Source organism: Odocoileus virginianus, chromosome 14 (assembly GCF_023699985.2).
Source record: "Odocoileus virginianus isolate 20LAN1187 ecotype Illinois chromosome 14, Ovbor_1.2, whole genome shotgun sequence".
Classification (NCBI taxonomy): Eukaryota; Metazoa; Chordata; class Mammalia; order Artiodactyla; family Cervidae; genus Odocoileus; species Odocoileus virginianus.
This window is the reverse complement of record NC_069687.1, coordinates 37506530-37528107: the sequence shown is the minus strand read 5'-3', so window position 1 is coordinate 37528107 and position 21578 is coordinate 37506530. Positions and strand designations below refer to the sequence as shown.

Genomic DNA, 21578 nt, shown 5'->3' with positions numbered 1-21578 from the left:
AGTTGGGTGACCCCTTTTAGCCAGGGCCCTGAATTCACCTTGAACTTACTCCACTGTTTTTGTGGCCTGGTGGGGTGTTGGAGAAGGAAACGGCAACCCACTCCAGTATTCTTGCCTGGAGAATCCCCGTGGACAGAGGAGCCCGGTGGGCTGTTGTCCATAGGGTCGCACAGAGTCGGACACGACTAAAGTGACTTAGCAGCAGCTGCTTGGTGGGGTGTTGGCGTTGATTTTAGGTGACATTGATTTTAAAATGCCAGAATTGATGAAACTGAGGAGGGAAATTATGCCATTCCATCATGGAATCATTCTTACTATTAATATTGCAATTAATAGTTTCAATTCCTGGAGGTACTTTCATAGGAAAAACCAAAAACAGAAAACTAAAACTAAAAATGTTGGTTACACAGTTCAAGGGTTGTCCTCATTATATCTTTATATAACTGGATAACATTCACTTAAAAATTATAAATCTTTTTATTCTTTTCTTCTAGATCAATTTGCCTAATGCAAGACAAATCCCTAGATAATAAATCTTCTAAATAGGTTTCTGGAAGACAATTTACCATATTTACATGTTTCTTTTAATCCTTTAGTTTACTGAAGAGTTTTCATTGACTATTCTTATCAAAATTTTAAAGAATGTTGGATTTCTCTGTCTCAACTTTTTCTGCTGCTGCCTATAAATTTGAAATAAAAAATTCTTAGAAAAATCAAAACTGACCCTTTGAGTGCTAATGATACAACATATAGAGCATGAGATTAATTTTGTAAGTATGTATGTATTACATGCATTTCCACAAGTAAGCATACATATGAGCCAAATATATGAAAATAGTGGTGTTAGTACCTGTTGAAATTATAGGTCATTTACTTTTACTTCTTAGTCTGTTTTCATTTTCCACGTTTTTCAAAGTGAGTGCAAATTTTTTTGTAATACTGAAAAGGATTACCACAGGAATTAACAAATAACTTTTGGAAATAGACCTGAAAATTTAAACTCTGCCCCTCACCAGCTGTAGGACTGGGTAAATTAAAGTGATCTAACCTCTCCAACCGAGCTGGTTTTCTCACTTGATACACGTGGACAGTAAATTTCTTCTTTGTTAGGACTGAATGATGCCACATGTAGGAACTCAGTTCGGTTCAGTTCAGTCGCTCTGTCATGTACGACTCTTTGCGACCCCATGGACTGCAGCAGGCCAGGCCTCCCTGTCCATCACCAATTCCTGGAGTTTACCCTAACTCATGTCCATTGAGTCAGTGATGCCATCCAACCATCTCATCCTCCGTCGTCCCCTTCTCCTCCTGCCTTCAATCTTTCCCAGCATCAGGGTCTTTTCAAATGAGCCCTTCGCATCAGGAGGCCAAAGTATTGGAGTTTCAGCTTCAACATCAGTCCTTCCAATGAACACTCAAGACTGATCTCCTTTAGGATGGACTGGTTGGATCTCCTTGCAGTCCAAGGGACTCTCAAGAGTCTTCTCCAACACCACAGTTCAAAAGCATCAATTCTTCGTCGCTCAGCATTCTTTACAGTCCAACTCGCACATCCATACATGACTACTGGAAAAACCATAGCCTTGACTAGACGGACCTTTGTTAGCAAAGTAATGTCTCTGCTTTTTAATATGCTGTCTAGGTTGGTCATAACTTTCCTTCCAAGGAGTAAGCGTCTTTTAACTCCATGCAACTCAGGCACATTCAATAAGGATTGTTTCTTTCGCCAGGGAACCGAGCTGAGTCCGACCCTTCATCTAAGGCTGTGTTGCTATAATCCCGCCTCCCGCGGGCGCTGCAGAGGGGCGGGCCAGGGGTCCGGGCGGGTTCATGGCGGATAGAGCTGCCGGGGCTGAACCGCCGCCTCCGTTCGCCTCCGCACCTCCGCTGTTGGGGTGACGCCTTTCCTCGCCGGCCTCGGAAGGATAACCTGTAGTCGCTCCCCAGGCTCCACGACCTCTCGGTGGGTACAGCGGGGAGGCCGGGATCCGCAGCTGGGAACTGGAAACTGGATGGCACCCTACACTCTCCCGGGGTGGCGGGGAAGGCGCGCGGGCGCCGTGGCTCGCAGGGCTGGGGTTGGGGGCGCGGGGTGGGCAGCCTGGAATCGGAGGAGAAAGCCACCGGGTGGCCTGGAGCGGGGGTGGGGGGCGACTCCAAGAGGTCTATCAGGGTCGCAAAAGTTCGTCCTCTCAGAGGGCTCTAGCCAAGAGCAGCTGGGTCCCGGGGCAGGGACTGGGGTGGGGGGTGCGGCGGCGTGGGCCACGCTCAGGGCTGGGGGCGCGCGCGCGCGCGGCGGAGTGGGCTTGGTCCTAGCCGCCCGGAGCCCCGCGCGCCTAGCGCCCCCGCGGAACGTCTTCCGCTGGTTTCTTAAGCTCTTCGTCCGCCCCCTTTCCCTCGGTTTCCGCTTACAGCCCACTCGGATGCCTGGAGCCGCCGGTCTCTCCTCCAGGGGCCCACGGAAGCATCAGCAGCGCCGAAGGAATAGGGGGAGGCTTGCCGCCGCCTGGGGCCTCTGGGGGCGCTGCGCTGGCTCAGGGTGCTGGGGCGAGGGTGCTGTGGGGCAGGGGGGGTTCCGAGCTATTTCCCAAAAGCCTCCGGGGATTTGCGGCCACCAGGGGCGACCTAGTGGACAGCGAGCGTCGGAGCACCTGGAAGCCTGCGCTAGGGTGGCCGGGGGAAGCCGGAGTGCAGGGGCTTCATAAAAAGGCGCAGCGCCTCGTGGGGGCAGTTTTCGGCAGAAAGTAAGCTCTGCGTGAGCTTGGAATAGTCACCTTCTTCCTTGTCCACCGTCTGCTTTATGCTCTTCCAATGAGCGTATTCTTTTCTCGGATCGCCCTCCTTGGCGTTTTCCATCCTCCCTCGAAAAGGATGCCGCGGGAAAGGAACATTCGGATAATTTAACATTCATAAGTTGGCGTCTGGGGAAGGTTCACCTTTAAGCGAGTGAGACTTGAGCTTTCAAGAAGCGTAAAATTCGCAAAATTAAGATTCGTCCCGCACCCCCAGCCCCGTCTTTCTTAAAGACGCCCCTCACCCCGCATAAGCTTCCTGCTCCACAAAGCCTTGATGCACCTTTGGCTGGAGTCACTGGAGGTAAGAGTGTATAGGGGTGATTTAAAAAATGCGGCTGTTTGCAGAAGGGAGAGAACTAGAGCGGGCGAGGGAGAGAACTAGAACTTCCCCTCACCGGGAAGGGAGTGGCTTTAGACTAAAACGGGTTCAGAAGCCCGTTTGTCACCTGCTTTCCTTTCTCATCCCTGCTTTTGGTCCTTTATCGTGCTTGCAGTTAACAATATTTTTTTTAAACTTTTTATTTTGTATTGGAGTATAGCTTATTAACAATGTTGTGATAGTTTCAGGAGTACAGCGAAAAGACTCAGCCATAGCGCAATACTGTATGTTCATACTGGAAATTTTGCTAAGTGAGATCTTACTTTAAGTGTCTTTGTCTCATGCAAAAAAAATAAGGGGGTGAAGGGAAACTTTTGGAGGTCACGTATTTGTGGCACAGACTGCGGTTTTACCAATGTATGCTGCTGCTGCTGCTTAATCGCTTCAGTCGAGTCCGACTCATTGCGACTCCATGGACTGTAGCCCCCCAGGTTCTCTGTCCATGGAATTCTCCAGGCAAGAATACTGGAGTGGGTAGCCATTCTTTTCTCCAGGGGATCTTCCTGACCCAGGGATTGAACCCCCATCTCCTGCATTGCAGACAGATTCTTTACCCTTGGAGCCCCGAGGGAAGCCCTGTATGTCAATCATACCTCAGTTAAATGTTTCATAAAAGTTTGACTCACTGGTCTAAAAACTCTTTCCATATCAATGGTTTAAAATGTAATTCTGTTGACAGAAATGAAGTTTCAGAGACCATATTAAAAAAGCTTATTTAGAATTCTTGACTCAGGCAGTATCTTTTGGTAGGAGGGCAGTATTGACTATTTTTTCCACAAGCACTAGTGTAGCTGTCTTATCTGTATTATTGAGTCATGAGCTGTGACACCATGTTTGCTAGACAGAATAATGACTTCTAAAGATGCTCCCGTCCTGATCTGCAGAGCCTGTGAATATGTTACCTTACGTGGCAAAAAGGGACTTTATAGATATGATTATATTGAAGCTCTTGAGGATGAAAGATCACCTAGATTATCTGGTAGGCCCATTGTAATCACAATTTGATGCTTGCTGCTGGCCATGAACTGAGGCGTGCGGGTGACTTCCAGAAACTGGAAAAAACAGATTCTCCCCTGGAGCCTTCAGGGAGAATGTAGCCCTGTTGACACCTTTATTTAAGACTTCTGACCTCTAGCACTGTAAGATGATAAATTCATGTTGTTTTAAGCCGTGAAGTTTGTGGTATTTTTTTCACAGAAGCAATTGGAAACTAACTTACCCGAGTCTCTTCTTCATGTCTGCTTTTCTCACAGTTATGTATCAATCATACCCTTGGCTTTTTTAAAACTTTCAGTAACTTCAGCGCTTTCATACTCTCACTTTTAACATCTCCTCCTCTGACCACCTCCTTCTGTTTTTCTAACTCATTTTCTCAATTACTCTATCTGGATTCCTACAGTTTTGACCCCACGAGAGCCCTTAATTTTAAAATTTTACACCTTTTCACTTTTCCATCTCATGTCTTCTCTTTACCCAACTTAAATTTCTTGTTTAATTATTATTTAGAAGATTTATTTTTGGCTGCGCTGGGTCTTCGTTGCTTTATGTGGGCTTTCTCTAGTTGAGGCGCGGGTGGGGGGTACTCTTCATTGTGGTGTATCAGGGCGGCTTCTCTTGTTGCAGAGCGCAGGCTCTAGGGCTTGCAGGTTTCAGCTGTTGCAGCTTGGAGGCTCTGTAGCTGGTGAGCCCTGGCTTAGTTGCTTCAAGGCATGTGCAATCTTCCTGGACCAGGGAATGAACCCATGTCCCTTGCATTTACAGATGCATTCTTATCCATTGTGCCACCAGAGAAGCCCTGTGTTTAGTGATCGTATCTGCACTCTTGCATAAGCCTTCCACATCTTTGCCCCTTTACCGTCTTGTTATACTTGGTGAAACCACAACCCCCTTTAAGTTCATCTCTAATGCCTGCACTTGCCAGCCAAAAAAGCCTGAAGGAAAACATAGCACCATGCTCACTGATCTGCTTTTAAATTCATAATTACCAGCTTTAAGTCCTTATCTTACTTGGACTTACTGTAGCATTTGACTCAGCTGATTACTTTTTCCTCCCTGAAATACTTTTACTTGGCTGAATATTTGTGTACCAACTTCCCCTGACTTTTCTGATAGTTCTTGAATTCAATCTCCTCTGCTGATTCCTCTTTATCTATCTGCCAGTGAATTGAAATACATCAAACAGGTGAAAATTCATAATGATATTACAAAAGAACTCATTTAAAAAACTTGGAAGTTTTTAGCACACCAAATAATTATTAGGAAACTGGTGAAAGTGTGAAAGTGTTAGTCACTCAGTCGTGTCTGACTCTGCAGACCCATAGACTGTAGTCCACTAGGCTCCTCTCTCCCAGGCGAGAATACTGGAGTGGGTTGCCGTTTCCTTCTCCAGGGATCAAACCTGGGTCTCCCACATTGCAGGCCAATTCTTTACTGTCTGAACCACCAGGGAAGCCCCTTAGAAAACTGGTAGATAAATGTTTATCCTGATTTCTCTTCTCAAGCTAAGTTTCAGGGTAAACAAATAGTTGCTAAGGAAGTGTTCCTTCTTTTATAAGAAGTCCCACTAGTAAAAGTAGAATGTTAGAATTACAATATTGCTATTTTGTGATTCTTAATAAAATAATGAAGCTAGACAGTATCAATCAATGGCTCCTAAAGCCATCATGTGAAAGTTTGATGGAGAACTTTGTAATAAATTGGTTGGCCTGAAATTCCTAGTCAATTTTAACTTTATTCAAAGAGGACAACTGGACAAAATGTACCTCTTAAATGACACAATAGGTGTGCATGTATGCTCAGTCATGCCTGACTCTTTGTGACCCCATGGACTGTAGCCTGCCAGGCTCCTCTGTGCATGGGATTTCCCAGGCAAGAATGCTGGAGTGGGTTGCCATTTTCTCTCCAGGGGATCTTCCCAAGCCAGGGATTGAACTCACATCTCCTGCATTGGCAGGTGAGGATTCTCTACCCCTGAACCACCTGAGAATCCATAGTAGGTATATGCAGCACTATCTATTAGGTATTGTTGCCAAAAAAAAACTCAGACTCAAGCCTTAATTGAATCCAGATTCAGTTCTAACTACTAATTTAGAAAGGGGCATTTTGGGAATGTAGGTAATCAAATCAAGAATGCTGGAGTGTTTCATAGGAAATTATGATGGAATTTCTTCAGTAAATGTCACGGAGAAAGAAAAAAGGTGTTACAGGTGTAAAGAGAGGGGAACAGAGTTAAGAAACACATTGCCTGTCTTAAGCTGGGCTCTCTAGAAAGTAAAGGCTAAAGCCAGAATTTAGATGCCAGTAGTCCCTTTGGGTTGTGCAAGCTCTGGTGATTAGGAGGCAAGAGAAGATAGCAGAAGGAAGACAATACACAATGTGATGGGATGTTATCGCGCTGCCTCTGCCTTAACACGAGTGGGGAAGACACACAGCAGATGACCCAGCACGGTGGGACTTGACTCGAGTTCTCCAGCTGGAGCTGGGGAGACACCACACCTTGCTGAAGAATGAAGAGGAAGTTTACTTGCCAGGTTCCCTGATGTCTCCGTTTTTCACTGGTCAAATTTCCCCTTTCAGGAGCCTAACTCTTGTTCTTGGGTTGTTTTATCCGTCTCTCAGGCTTTTCAGGATGTTAGATCCCATACTTGGTGGGCTGGCGTTTCACCCAAGACCCAAAGTGGCATGCCAACTAAGAAGGAGAAAGGAAGGTAGTTGAGGACATCTAAAAAGATGCTTAAATTTGTGTCTTAAAGCTGTTTACCCCTTTTCTCACGGAGATACTCTCATACCTTCCCGATATACCCAGCTCTCAAACCACAGTAGGGGGATTCCCTTTTCTTCCTTGGGAACAAACAAAAATGTCCCCACTCTTTCTATTTCAGGAGAGGTTCAGGTCCAATTAGCCATAGATTCTTCATGATCTAGAAAAGGAAGCAGGAGTTAAAACAAATACCACTTCCCACTTCTGTGGCTAATCTCAAGGCTGTCAAACAGTTTCTCAATGTTGCCACCAGGTGGGGCCATTGGACCAGGCCGGTTTCCTCATGCCCTGAATAAGGATGGTGGATACAGAACCAAATATGTTATGAGATAATTGGTGTAAGGAAACTTTGAAAAGTGTTTCCAATTAAAAGTATACTAATTAGTAAAGTGTTGTTACAAAAGTGCCTGTTTTCAGAATTTTTAGGTTTTGTGGTGGGGTGAGACAGAAACAAAATACATTAACATTTTATTGAGTATAAATGATTTCTTTTCATATCATGTCAATAGCACTTAGAAGATTATGTGTCTTTCCCTGTGCTAGGCCTTGGAGCTACAAAAACAAGACATCAAAGCACTCATAAGCCAGTCAAGAATAAAACACATGCAAAGGCGATTACAGTATAGTCTGCCAAATATAAAGAAAAAAGATTTTAAATAGATGTTGGAAGGTGGAGAAGGACCCAGCTTCAGGGAGAACTCTCCAGAAAGATTCTCAGATCAGATGACATCTGAATTGATGATCATTTAATTAAGGAGAACAGCAGAGGAAAGGCACAAAGGTACAGAGTGACATGGATGGGTAGGTGACCTCTTATGAAAAATTCATCATTTTAGGGAGCATAAGGACACAGGCTGGGAATGGAGGAGGACAAAGATGGGGATTGAGGCAGAAGTCCAATCACTAAGAGGCTTGTGTGCTGTGTTAGGCAGCAGTGCCCACAGGCGCAGGCAGACAATGTTTACAAGGAGGGGAGCAGGCTGAAATTTTACCCTTATCTGTAGGAAGTGTCTTTGAAAGAACAGGCTCTCTCCCATTTGTTTTTGAAACATACTGCCCTCTCTGTCTGTCTTTTACCGCTTTTATTTGTAACAGAAATCCAGAGCAATATTTCTCCCCTCATTCACAGGCCCTGAAATACTGTATGCTGAAAAAGCAACTGATGTTTGGCTCGGAAGCCAGGCAGGAAACAGGAACTAGAGGCAAAGAGCAAAGTGGAAATCCCCTGTTCTAAAAGTGCACTGCTTTGGGAATTTGTTGTCACAAATTAACTCAACACAAGTGTTCTTGGGATCCTTTAATTTTTTCCAGAAAGGCAGAATCTTCAGGGATGCTTCAATTTGTGATGTCTTCTTTAAGTTAATGGGAACCATGGAAACATTTTCAGCAGAAGGGGGAGATGATCAAATTAACATCAGAAAAATTACGGTGGCATTTCTAAGGAGAGTGGATCAGAAGAAACAATAGGAGAAGCATGGACAGTTGTTAGAGACTTATTGAATAGTCTAGGTGACTGGTTATACAGATTGGAATTTGGGCAATAGTGAGGGGAGGAGAGAAGCCAAAGGTGTACCTACCACACAAAATATTCAGGCCTTGGTGATGAACTGACATAATTTGATATAATCAGGTTTATATCTACCATCTTGCTGTTTGTCTATTTGGCCCGTAAGTTTTATTCTCCATTTCTTATCTTCCTTTGGAATATCCAGATACTTTTAATTTTCCATTATTTTCTTTATTTACCTGTTGTTGTTCAGTCACTAAGTCCTGTCTGACTCTTTGAGACCTCATGGACTGCAGCACGCCAGGCTTCCCTGTTCTTTACCATCTCCTGGAGTTTGCTCAAACTCATGTCCATTGAGTTGTGACTTATTGGCTATACATTATTTTTACAAGATATTATATATTGGTTATTATAGATTATTGGTTATATATTAACTTGTATATTGGTTATTACATATGTTATTTATAAATTTTAATGACTACACTAGGGATGAAAACATTCAAACTGGACTTATTTAATCTGATATATATTATTGATTTTACCATTATCCTTTTTTCTAGTAACATCAATAGTCATCTGTGGGTTTAGTTCTTTTGTCTTTTTCCACTTAATGCTGTATATTTTCTTGCTTCATTGCATATAAATTGATTGTGTACCAAATGACACGAATAAAAAGGTAGGTAGATCCCCCAGCAGAGAAGGTTTCCCCTCTCCTCTCTTGTTGTTTAGTCGCCAAGGAGAGGGAACGAGGGCTTGTCAGGGTTTGAGGAAGATTGAAGCCAGGTCGCAGTTTGCCTGCGTCCCATTTTCTCGGAAGGAACCATTCTGTCCTTTACATCAGGGGCCCCCAACCTCCATAATCTACTGTCTGATCTGAGGTGGAGCTGATGTAATCATAATAGAAATAAACTGCACAATAAATGCAACACGCTTGAATCATCCTGAAACTGTCAAACCCCTGTCCCTGGTCGTGGAAAAATTGTCTTCTACAAAACTGGTCCCTGGTGCCAAAAAGGTTGGGGTCCGCTGCTTTACAGAAAGAGCCATGCTAGATTCCGTCTGCAGCCCTGAAGGCCGGAGGAGATCCGGGGCTGTCGGCTCCTCCCAGCTTCTCTCTGCAGCCGCAGCTCCTCCTGCTCCGCAGCCCCTAACACACCTGGAAGGAGATCCTCCTACCCCAGGGCTAGTGTTATCCCCTTTGTTTTAGAGCAGCCATCACAGATGAATCCCCAGCAGAATTCTTGTTTCTGATCTGTTTATTAAATTTTTTTTGTTAAGGTATGATTGACATGTAAAAGTCCAAACATATTTAATATATACAACTTGATGGGTTCTGGGCTAGGTATAAACCTGTGAAACCCACCATCAAGTCCATACACAGGTATCACTTTCCAAAGTTTTCTCTTGCCCTCTTAATTATTATTATCACTATCATCTTCATCATTATTTGGGGACGATAAGAATAATTTGATAAAGTGTACATTCTTAGGAGATTTTAAGCACACCATGTAGTTTTGTTAGTTACTGTGCACTGAACACAGAGGTGTCTCCTCAAGATCCTAATCTGGAATTTTTTTTTTTGCATTAATACCCAGAAGTGGAATAGCTGGATCATATAATAGTTCTGTTTTTAATTTTTTGAGGAACCTCCACTCTGGTGTTCATTGCTATAAACTTGTCTTTTTTTTTTTTTCCATTTATTTTTACTAGTTGGAGGCTAATTACTTTACAATATTGTAGTGGGTTTTGTCATACATTGACATGAATCAGCCATGGATTTACATGTGTTCCCCAGCCCGATCCCCCCTCCCACCTCCCTCTCCACCCGATCCCTCTGGGTCTTCCCAGTGCACCAGCCCTGAGCACTTGTCTCATGCATCCAACCTGGGCTGGTGATGTTTCACCATAGATAATATACATGTTTCGATGCTGCTCTCTTGAAACATCCCACCCTTGTCTTCTCCCACAGAGTCCACAAGTCTGTTCTGTACATCTGTGTCTCTTTTTCTGTTTTACATATAGGGTTATCATTACCATCTTTCTAAATTCCATATATATGTGTTAGTATACTGTAATGGTCTTTATCTTTCTGGCTTACTTCACTCTGTATAATGGGCTCCAGTTTCATCCATCTCATTAGAACTGATTCAAATGAATTCTTTTTAATGGCTGAGTAATATTCCATGGTGTATATGTACCACAGCTTCCTTATCCATTCGTCTACTGATGGGCGCCTAGGTTGCTTCCATGTCCTGGCTATTATAAACAGTGCTGCGATGAACATTGGGGTGCACGTGTCTCTTTCAGATCTGGTTTCCTTGGTGTGTATGCCCAGAAGTGGGATTGAACCCTCTTACACTGTTGGTGGGAATGCAAACTAGCACAGCCGCTATGGAAAACAGTGTGGAGGTTTCTTAAAAAACTGGAAATAGAGCTGCCATATGACTAAACTTGTCGTTTAGAACAGCTTTTGCTGCATCCCATAAGTTTTCATGTGTTGTGCTTCTAGTTTTGTTTGTCTCAAGATATTTTTTGACTTTGGATGTTTTTTTTTGACCCATATGCTATTCTGGAGTATGTGGTTTAATTTTCACAAATTTGTGAACTTTCCACTTTTCCTCTTGTTATTGATTTCTAGTTTCTCAGCAAGTTGGTCAGAAAGGATACTTGATATGTTTTCAATTGTAAGTTTAAGACTTGTTTTGTGGCCTAACATATATGATCTATCTTGGAGAATATACTGTGTTGAACTTGTGAAGAACGTGGATTCTGCTGCTTTGGATAAAATGTCTTTTATATGTCAGTTAGGTTCATTTGTCAAGGCTACGGTTTTTCCAGTGGTCATGTATGGATGTGAGAGTTGGATTGTGAAGAAAACTGAGTGCCGAAAAATTGATGCTTTTGAATTATGGTGTTGGAGAAGACTCTTGAGAGTCCCTTGGACTGCAAGGAGATCCAGCCAGTCCATCCTAAAGGAGGTCAGTCCTGGATATTCATTGGAAGGACTGATGCTGAGGCGGAAACTCCAATACTTTGGCCACCTCATGCAAAGAGCTGACTCGTTGGAAAAGACCCTGATGATGGGAGGGATTGGGGGCAGGAGGAGAAGGGGACGACAGAGGATGAGATGGCTGGATAGCATCACTGACTCAATGGGCATGAGTTTGAGTAAACTCCGGGAGTTTGTGATGGACAGGGAGGCCTGGCGTGCTGCAATTCACGGGGTTGCAAAGAGTCAGACACGACTGAGCGACTGAACTGAACTGAGGTTCATTTGGTCTATAGTGTTGTTCAAGTCCTCTTTTTCCTTGTTGGTTTTGTGTCTGATCTATTCATTGTTGAAAGTGGGGGTAGTGGTCCCTTGCTGCTATTGTATTGCTGTGTAGTTCTCTCTTCATTTCTGTGCATATTTACGTCATACATTTAGGTGCTCCTACACTGGGTACATATACAGTTACAGTTGTTATGTCCTCTTGCTGAATTGACCTCTTTTTCATTATATAATGACCTTCTTTGTCTCTTGTGACAGATTTTGACTTAAACTCTGTTTGTCTGCTACAAGTATAACCTCTCTCTTCTGGTTATCGTTCATGTTAAATATCTTTATCCACCTCTTTGCTTTCATCCTAGGTGTGTCCTGAAGCTAAAGTCAGTCCTTTATAGACACATATAGTTGGATCTTATTTTTAAAATCCATTCAGCCACTCTGCTTTTTGATTGGAGAATTTAATCGATTTGCATTTAAAATAATTACTGATGGGTAAGGGGTTAGTTGGAGAAGGCAATGGCACCCCACTCCAGTACTCTTGCCTGGAAAATCCCATGGATGGAGGAGCCTGGTGGGCTGCAGTCCATGGGGTCGCTAAGAGTTGGACACGACTGAGCGACTTCACTTTCACTTTTCACTTTCATGCATTGGAGAAGGAAATGGCAACCCACTCCAGTGTTCTTGCCTGGAGAATCCCAGGGACAGGGGAGCCTGGTGGGCTGCCGTCTATGGGGTCACGCAGAGTCGGACACGACTGAAGCGACTTAGCAGCAGCAGCAGCAGCAGCAGCAAGGGGTTAGTGTTGCCATTTTATTAATTATTTTCTGACTATTTGGTAGTTCTTCTGTTCCTTTCTAACCTTCTTGCTATCTTCCTTTGTGATCTGAGGATTTTTTTTTTTCTTGTAGTATGCTTTTATTCCTGTCTTGATGTTTTGTGTACCTCCTACAGCTTTTTCCCTTGTGATTTTCCATGAAGCTTACTCAAATCATAACAGTCTATTTTAAGCTATAATACTTTTTTAAGGATATAAATAATTTATAAACTGTAGAGAAAATCCTCAAATATCTTAAACTTCCTCTCTTCCTTCTTAAAGGAGTGAAAGAGGTCAGTGTAATAGCTAGTTGGTTCTAAGCTGGAATTTGGAGGCCCCAGGCTCTCAGGTCAAGGTGGCTGAAACTATCTAACACCTCTTGTGGACTCAGAATGGTTATTTCTGAGCCTAGATATGAGCTAATCCCTGGTCTTCTCCATCTTCATCATAAAGAGGTTTCCTCACCTTTGCTCTAAATCATGAGAGTTTTGCCCTTGATGAAAAGATGTCATTAGAGGCTTTTTGGTAGCTGCTCCATTTCTTGCCAACCTTAAAAGTTCTTCCTAAAAAGACAGCTTCTTATTTAGGATGGCAAACTGAGGATATGTGTTTGTCTCTTCTCGTTGCTTCATTAAACTAAGAGCCAACAAATAATAAAAATTCAAATCAAAGTGAAGATAATAGGGTGGAGGTATCAACACATGAGATGTGTCAATTACTTTTGCAAGTTGGGAAGATAAGAGAGGAAGAATTTGCAACCCAAGGTGTGAAAATGCAGTGATATAGTGAGTCTTCTGCCATGGCCACCTCCCCAAGTTGTGATCTTGTTGGTAGGTAGAGAAGGGGTGCTGAAGTTACAGTGTTTACTAAGAGTCCGCCTATAAAAGCCTGTGCCCACTGTCTTCTTACTCCCTCTTATGTCTCCATTTGAGAGCAGGTGGCTGGAATTTACCTCCTGAATAAAAGCTGGGAGGTTTTTTTCCCTAAAGAACTTGAACATGCAAGGAAAACTGGGGGCTCCCAGCACGTGTACTGGTGCTTTTCAGTTATGTTTTGCATCATTCCTTCTAAAATCTTGTTAATGGATAAACTCTGCTATATATACAGAGTTTTTTACTCAGAATTTCTGTTTGGGAAAAAACTAGTGGTAAAATGATTTCAAAGCTGTACTGTTATAGCCAGACAAAATATGAATCATTGTCAACAAAACTGAAGACTTTTCAGATGTTCAGTGGCTCAGACATTTTTCTTCTCCTGCACTATTTCTGGAGAAGTTGCTTGAAGATGTTCTACAAGGAAATGGAGATGAGATACATGTAGGCAGAGTATGTAGGCTATGAGGGGGGAGATGAAACTCAGAAAAAATGAAGAGTATTTAGAAACTCTCTGGGGAAAAAAAAATCCACATCCTGAAGCCAAGGTCCAAATATGAAGTAAACAAACAAACAAAAATGCTGATGATCTTGAAGAATGAATAGCCTGTAAGAAGGGAGGATCCATTAGATCTGAACTTTGGAATCATTTGGAAATGGGAGAAGGAAATGGAATCCCAGGACGTTGGCCCTGTAGTGATCAATATTACATAGACTAACAATATCAGTGTTCCTTATTTTTAATTTTATTTTTTTTGCGCAGCTTGTGGGATCTTAGTTCTCTGACCTGAGCCCTTGGCAGTGAAAGTGTGGAGTCCTAACTACTGTACCATCTGAGAATTCCCTTCCCTGTTTTCAATTTTTAAAATCAACATGTAGACAAAGCACAGATTTAAACATGGTGGAGATGGTGTTGGACAGCCCTTAGCAAGAAACCCCTTGGGTACCAGTAGAACTCTTGTGGGTTCTTAAAGAGATGCAATCTGACCAGGAAGGATAGTAAGTCTGTGTAATACTCATGTGGAAGTTTCTTTGTCTTGTAGGGAAGGGTCTGGAGTTAAAAATATTAATGATGTGTTTCTGGCATTAGTGGGAAATAGAAGACTGCAGGTGAGAAAATTCAAGATTCCTCTAAACTGGTGTGACCCTCACTGATTCTTTAGTGATAAGAAAAGCCCTGGGGAGCTAGGTTCTCCTCCCATCTGCTGTATACTTTGCCCCAATAGCTGGACCATATTCTTTATCAGAGTTAAGAAAATGCTTACCATCATAGTAAATAATGTTTGAGTATTTTATTTTTTGCTGACCTACTAACCAATGGGGTTTTTGATTCCTCACAATAAAAAGTTTCATGTCAAATATTAAACTTTGGAACTTCCCTGGTGGTCAAGTGACTAAGACTCTGAGCTCACAATGCAGGGGTCCAGGTTCCATCCCTGATTGGGGAACTAGATCCCACATATCTCAACTAAGGCCTGGCACAGCCAAATATATAAAAATAAATAATAAATATTAAACATTATCAAGTTACTAACAGTTGTCCTTTTAAGAAATATACTCATTACCCAAATAGTACTTGTTCATTATAAAACTGAAAGATGCATGTAGAGAAAAAAAATATTCATTTATAATCTACTCCTGTAGATTCGCTTCTTTCCACTGCTGTTTGTTGATCATTATGGAGAGCTTGTTAAGAATCCACATTTCTCTCTGGGAGAAGGAGAGGGTGGGATGTTTCAAGAGAACAGCATTGAAACATGTATATTATCTAGGGTGAAACAGATCACCAGCCCAGGTTGGGTGCATGAGACAAGTGCTCGGGCCTGGTGCACTGGGAAGACCCAGAGGGATGGGGTGGAGAGGGAGGTGGGAGGGGGGACCGGGATGGGGAATACATGTAAATCCATGGCTAATTCATTTCAATGTATGACAAAAACTACTGTAATGATGTAAAGTAATTAGCCTCCAACTAATAAAAATAAATGGAAAAAAAAAAAAAAGAATCCACATTTCTGGTTTCTAATCTAGAGCTGCTGGGTCAAAGTTTCCCAATGTGAAGGCTGAGAATCTGTGTTTTAAAAATTCTGGCGCAACAAGTTCACTAATTTGAAGCCCACAAATCTAGATAGAACCACTGTTAACTTGGTAGATTCTACCATTTTCTCTGTTTGCAAGTAATTTTATTTATTTTTATAAAAATTTGAGATACTATTGTGTAGTACAACAGAACCACAATCCCAATTAAGCCAAGTTTATTGTTTCATAATCGAAAATTCTAAGGTTGGTTCTAACTTGGAGAACTACTCAATCCAGGGCATATGATAACCCTTACCATCTTTAACTTTTTTTTGAATGTTCAGGCCCTTTTCTGCCTTAACGACTCAAGGAAGAAAAAGTACTGGAATTGTTCTTATTAGTCCATCTTTGATGATGTGCCAAGCGAATGAGGAACTTAAAATTTGGTCTGAGTCACTTCTTTGGCCTACATGGGTTGGAGTCAGCACCACTTGAAACAGATGGAGTTGTTTTCCTACGAGAAAGGAAAATTGTGTTAGTAGAAGAAAGCAGGGATGGACATGTGCTAATAAGACAAAAACAACATTTATGCAACACACTACGCAGATGGTACTGCTTCCTGCTGCTTCCACCTAATATTGTGTCCTCATCACTTTTTCATGTCATCAAGTATTCTTTGAAAACTTGATATCTTAGTACCACTTAATATTCTACTTAATATGAACAGTGTTAGTTATCTGTTGCCGCAGTACGAATTAACCCAGAATTTAGCAGCTTAGAACAACAAACTTAACATCTCACCAAGTGTCTGAGGGCTTCCCTGGTGGCTGTTGGTAAAGAATCTACCTGTAATGCAGAGGAGACCTGGGTTCCATTCCTGGGTTGGGACGATCCCCTGGAGGAAGGCATGGCAACCCACTCCAGTATTCTTGCGTGGAGAATCCCATGGACAGAGGAGCCTGGCGGGCTACAGTCCATGGGGTCACACAGAGCCAGACACGACTGAAGCGACCAAGCAGTAACAGCAGTGGAGTGTCTGGATGTCAGGAATCTTTGAGTGGCCCATGGTCTGTCGGGAGGCTGCAGGCAAGCTGTGAGCTGCAGCTCCAGCCATCGAGCGCTTGACCGGAAGCTCCTCTTCCAAGCTCAGTCACAGGGCTATTGGCCGCAGAGTGACCCAAAAGAGAGAGGAGTGGAGAGGAAGACAGGTAACGCACCCTTCCCTGGACTCTCCCTCTTCCTTGTCTCACTCTCAGATCACGTGCTCCTGCTTCTGGCATAATCTCTGAGATAGACTCCTTGTGTCTGGTGCTTAACTCGAGCTCTGATTTCAAGAGCTGCTGCTGCTGCTAAGTCGCTTCAGTCCAACTCTGTGCGACCCCATAGACGGCAGCCCACCAGGCCCCTCTGTCCCTGGGATTCTCCAGGCAAGAGTACTGGAGTGGGTTGCCGTTTCCTTCTCCAGATTTCAAGAGAATTCTAAATAAATCAGCAGGGTTTTATAATTACATAGCAATCATTCTGTTGAATTAAACTGTGAAGTCTCAGGAAAGACCAAGAACTCTGCTATTCTGTGAAATATGCGGGACATGGTATACATTCTTTCTCTTACTGTGCTTTTCTGATTAAGAACCATCACTTCCTTGTTTCCTTTACTAAACACATTACAGCAAGTTGCCTAATAAATGCTACTGGAAAACTTTGCTTTTCAGATAGGAGTTTTTTAAAGCTACATATTAAAAAATTTGCAAGTGTTTTTTCCTCCAAGAAAAAGTAAGTAGCTTAGATCTACCATATGTAGCCTCTTCTCTTGAGAAATGGCCTCTAGCTCCTTTGGCAGGCAGGGTTATTAGCAAAAGAGATACTGCTATATAAACAGGGAGGGTTTACCCTGACTTCAGTCCTCACTGGCCAGATGTAGAACATGCCAAAGCCACTACTCAGTACAGTTTCCAACTTGCTGATGTATCAATGAGATACAAAGAACAATCTGACATCTCCTGGGCTGACCATGAACCAACCGCTGCCGCTTCATGTAGAATCCAATTGCTTGGGAAATGGCTTCAAAACAAATCTCAATTACCCAGGGAAATGGGCGGAGGGGATAGATGACGTCTGTTCCATCAATGCCCCTCATCCTCTTTGTACATGTTTTTACAAACTATGGCTATACCTGACTTTATGCAATAGAGACCTATGTGAAAAAAAATTGAGTACAACATGTTATCACCGTTTAAAATCACCAGGTGGCTCTAGTGGTAAAGACCCCACCCCTTACGCAGAGGACGTAAGAGAAGTGGGTTCTATCCCTGGGTGGGGAAGATCCCCTGGAGAAGCAAATGGCAACCCACTCCAGTATTCTTGCCTGGAGAATCCCATGGACAGAGGAGCCTGGTGGGCTATCGTCCATAGGGGCACAAAGGGTTGGACATGACTGAGGTGACCTAGCACACACACACATATCGCTAAACTCAAATTGTACACTTTAATTATGCACAGACTTTTGTATGTATAAAATTTTTTAAAAATCACTATTAAAAATGGAGGAGGAGGATGATGTACGTCTACTCATGCAGAGACAGGATAGTTTCAGATTTAGATTTTATCCTTATTAAAATTCTCGACATTCAAAAAGGATGCTAGCCAGCTTCCCAGACCAGCTGTTGATTAAAACATTTGTGTCAGAACACAGCATACAATTCCCAAGGGATTTGGTACAACCACAACTATAAATTTACTGTTACTCAATGTATATTAAAAGGTTAAGGTGAGATCCATATGAAAAGGCTAATTTTTAAACAGAATATTTTGGTGAAGTGAGGAATACTTCTATCATGTAAGGAACCACTCTGATTTATGTTTGCATTTTTAAAATATTGGATTACCTGGTGAGTCAAAAAGTACCTATGTAACTAAAATGAATTGACATAATTTTAGCTAAATGCAAAAAAACCTTGGGAGTCTAGTAAGTGTTTGTAGTATTAGAGTAGGCAAATGAAGACATAGTGTTTTTTTTTTCTTTTTTTTGAAGTACAGTCTTAAATATCTCAGACCTTTTTTTTTTTTTACTACATTCAAAGGAGCCGCTAGTAAAGGAGCCTTTAGTAGCTGAAGACCCCAGGTTAAGGCTCACTGGTTTGGATCATGTTTCTATTGCTTAAAAGTCTCTCTGGGTCATTTGGTGCCAATCAAGTCTAGGGCCCTGGTAATCCAAAATTATCACCCTTCCAATGCCTGACTCTCCAGCAACCTAAGATCATAAAGTAGTCTCAGAGGGCAGGCCCTGACCACTGGGAGATGAGTTCATAGCTAAGTCCACACCAGAGGTAACTCTTTACTGGCAGATTCTTCAGAGAAAATGTTTGATAAGGATTTTTAGATTGAAGTTCCGCTTTGTGAGGTCAGAGTTGGCCTGTCTGCTGTTCCTGCCTGTGCTGGGGCCTGATCAAAAGCTGGCGGTAGATCATACGGAAGCTTTACTTCAGGCTTGAGACAGAAATTTTATTTTTTTTTAATTTTTTTTTATTTTTTTTACTGGTTACACCATGTTTTTATTTCGGTTTGCTCAATGTGAAGAAAAACAAAACAAACAAACCCAATTTCTTCTGCAGGTCTGGTCCTTCTCTACAGTGGCTGTTACAGTCCTGAAGCAGCTGCAATACAGTCAGCAAGGGCCCAGGTGGAGCAACAATTCATCTTGGATCTTTGTAAGTATATATTTATTTCCTTTGGTGCCTTGCACAGTAAGGCACTATAATAACAGAATAGAAATGGCCACAGCAAATAGCTCTAGTGACAATTTACTAGACAGGTTACAGTTTAATGATGGTGGTGGTGATTCTTTCACTTTATTATTTTTTACAATAAGGGTGTCATCTTTGTACTCCACACACACAAAATAAAACAAGTGCTTATGAAAGTCCCTGCCCCCACCCCCCATCTCAAAACATCCTGAATGTAGCTATTCAAGAAGAACAGAAAAATCAAGACATGTTTGATTTCAAAATTTCAATAAAAAAGCAAAGTATGTAATGCAACAGCTGTTCAACTTCCAACTCTAAAATAGGCACCGTTAGACAAACAAAACTCCTCGTATTTTAAATTTCTCCAGCACACATTCCAGTATAAATGTTCTGAACTGTAATCAGCTAGTAATTAATAATGGGAATAGAACCTTAGAACAGAAGTTATATTGCTTCCTTGTACCCCTTTCTCTTACCACTAGAGGGTAGAAGTGTCAGGGGATATAGAGTCAAAGGAAGAAGGATTAAAAAGAAATTCCCAAAGTCGCCGTTGTTTGGGACTAGAGAGGAAGACAGCATTTTACAAATGTTCAAAAAATCCCAAGGCAAGTAACACAATTTATTCACTATCAGTCCTACTAGAAAGAATAAAGACATCTGTGTCTTATTATATAAAACTGGACTTTCAGAAGTGTATTACAGGTTCACCAGAAACTATGGATGTAGTTTTAGGCTTCATCAAAGAAAATAAGTACAGACTGAGTTAGATGCTGTACACCTAGCCTAGCTGGATTGGTGTCTGGAACTGCTCACTGTGTCACCCCAAACAGCTGTAAACTAAACAATAGTATGTAACTCCAGAAGAAGCTTAAGGATTGAGGATATGTACACAGCTAATTATATCTCCCCTGCTTCGCGCTCTTCAGAGCTCCTCCTGTCTTCTGATCTGCCATTAGCGCTCTCATAGGACCGCTTCTTATCTTTTCGATCTCTGTCACGAGGTGATCTGTCTCTTGAATTCCTGTCTCTGTCACGTGATGCTAAGTCTTGGTCTCTGAATCTTTCTTTTGAGGATCTCCTCCTCGATCGCTCTCTGCTCCTGTCTCTAGAACTGTGCCCACTTCTCTGGTGGCTGCGGCTGCGACTACGGCTGCTGGAGCGGGACCTGTGGCGATGGCGTTTCTCCCGGGATTTGGATCGAGTTCTCCTTTTCCGTTCTCGTGACATGGAGCGAGATCGATGTCTGCGATGCTCCCTGGACCTGGATCTTTTAGGATTCTTGCTATGTGATCGAGACCTCCTCAGCTTCTCCCTTTCTTCTCTCTCCCTTTCTTCTCTTCTTTTCAGGCGTTCCTGGTTTCTTTTCTCCTGCTTCTCAGCTACAACTCTCTTTAATTCTTCAAGCTTCTCTCTTATTTCAATAAATCCCAGGTGCAGTTTACCCCCAAAATGATCAGCCAGTCGTCTGTCATTATCATGAAGACCTAAGTAGGCAGAGCAAACTTCACAGACTCGAAGTTTCTGCTGCTGGAAACTGGAAGCTGGCATAGAATTCCGATAAACTTCCTCTGCTTCTCTTTTCTTTGCCCGTGCTTTTTCCACTTCATCCATTACTTTCTGGGATTCCTCCACATTTCCTTCAGCTCCTAGCTGCTCCACCTTGGCCAACAATTTACCAGTTTCTTCATTTAACTCATGAACACGTTCTGCCTTCGCTGCAACTTCAGCACTAATTTCTTCTTGAGTTTCTGCTAATCTTTTCTTAGCCACTTCTGTTCTTCGATCACAATCTGCAATGAATGACTGCAGATGATCCATAGCATCAAGTTCAAAGAAAAAATCTTGTTCTTTGGATGCGATTTCATAATCTGCTCTTAAAGCCAGGTCATGGACTTTCAGACATTCTCCAAGATCCATTCTAGTCCCGGACAGGACATCGTGGGGGCAACAGTTGAGAAGGTGGCTCTTGCACACTCTGTCATCACTGAATTTGATTCGCTGACGAGTAGTGTCTCCGTCCCGGGAGGTGCCCATCAACTGGTCCAGCATCGCGCGCATCTGGGCCTGCGCCGACATGGCGGCGGCGTAGCGGGCGGGCGGGGGTGGGGCGCAAAAAGGGCCCTTTCGGGCCGGGGGGACAGGGGAAGGGGTGGGGGGAGCTGAGACGCTTGTCTCTGCCGCCGCTGCCTCGAGACGTGCGGAAAGGAAGCCGGAGGGGTTGCAGGAGAGTCCGGGCTGCGGCTCCTCACGACGACGCGTACGTGGAAGTCAGCAGCCCCCGAAAGCGACCCTCGTTCCCTCTCTTTCCGTCGGTTTCTGGGACGGAAGCAATACCGACTAAGCAAGCTCTCGTCTCCAACACCGCCACCCGCCAGAAGACCGAGACAGAAATTTTAGTCTTTCTGCTTTCCACTCTCTCTTCCC

At 43.0% G+C, this 21578-nt stretch overlaps 1 long non-coding RNA gene and 1 pseudogene across 1 annotated transcript; both read right to left on the bottom strand.

The window, feature by feature from the left end:
• Window positions 1–15630: 15630 nt before the first annotated feature.
• LOC110147317 (uncharacterized) lies at window positions 15631–16458 on the bottom strand. Its single transcript, XR_002316824.2, has 2 exons — window positions 16213–16458; window positions 15631–15925 (listed from the first exon to the last, which is right to left on the bottom strand). It is a non-coding gene; the product is annotated as an uncharacterized lncRNA (long non-coding RNA).
• A 2655-nt stretch (window positions 16459–19113) lies between these two features.
• Window positions 19114–21528, bottom strand: LOC139029676 (putative RNA-binding protein Luc7-like 2 pseudogene; annotated as a pseudogene).
• Between the last annotated feature and the right edge of the window lie 50 nt (window positions 21529–21578).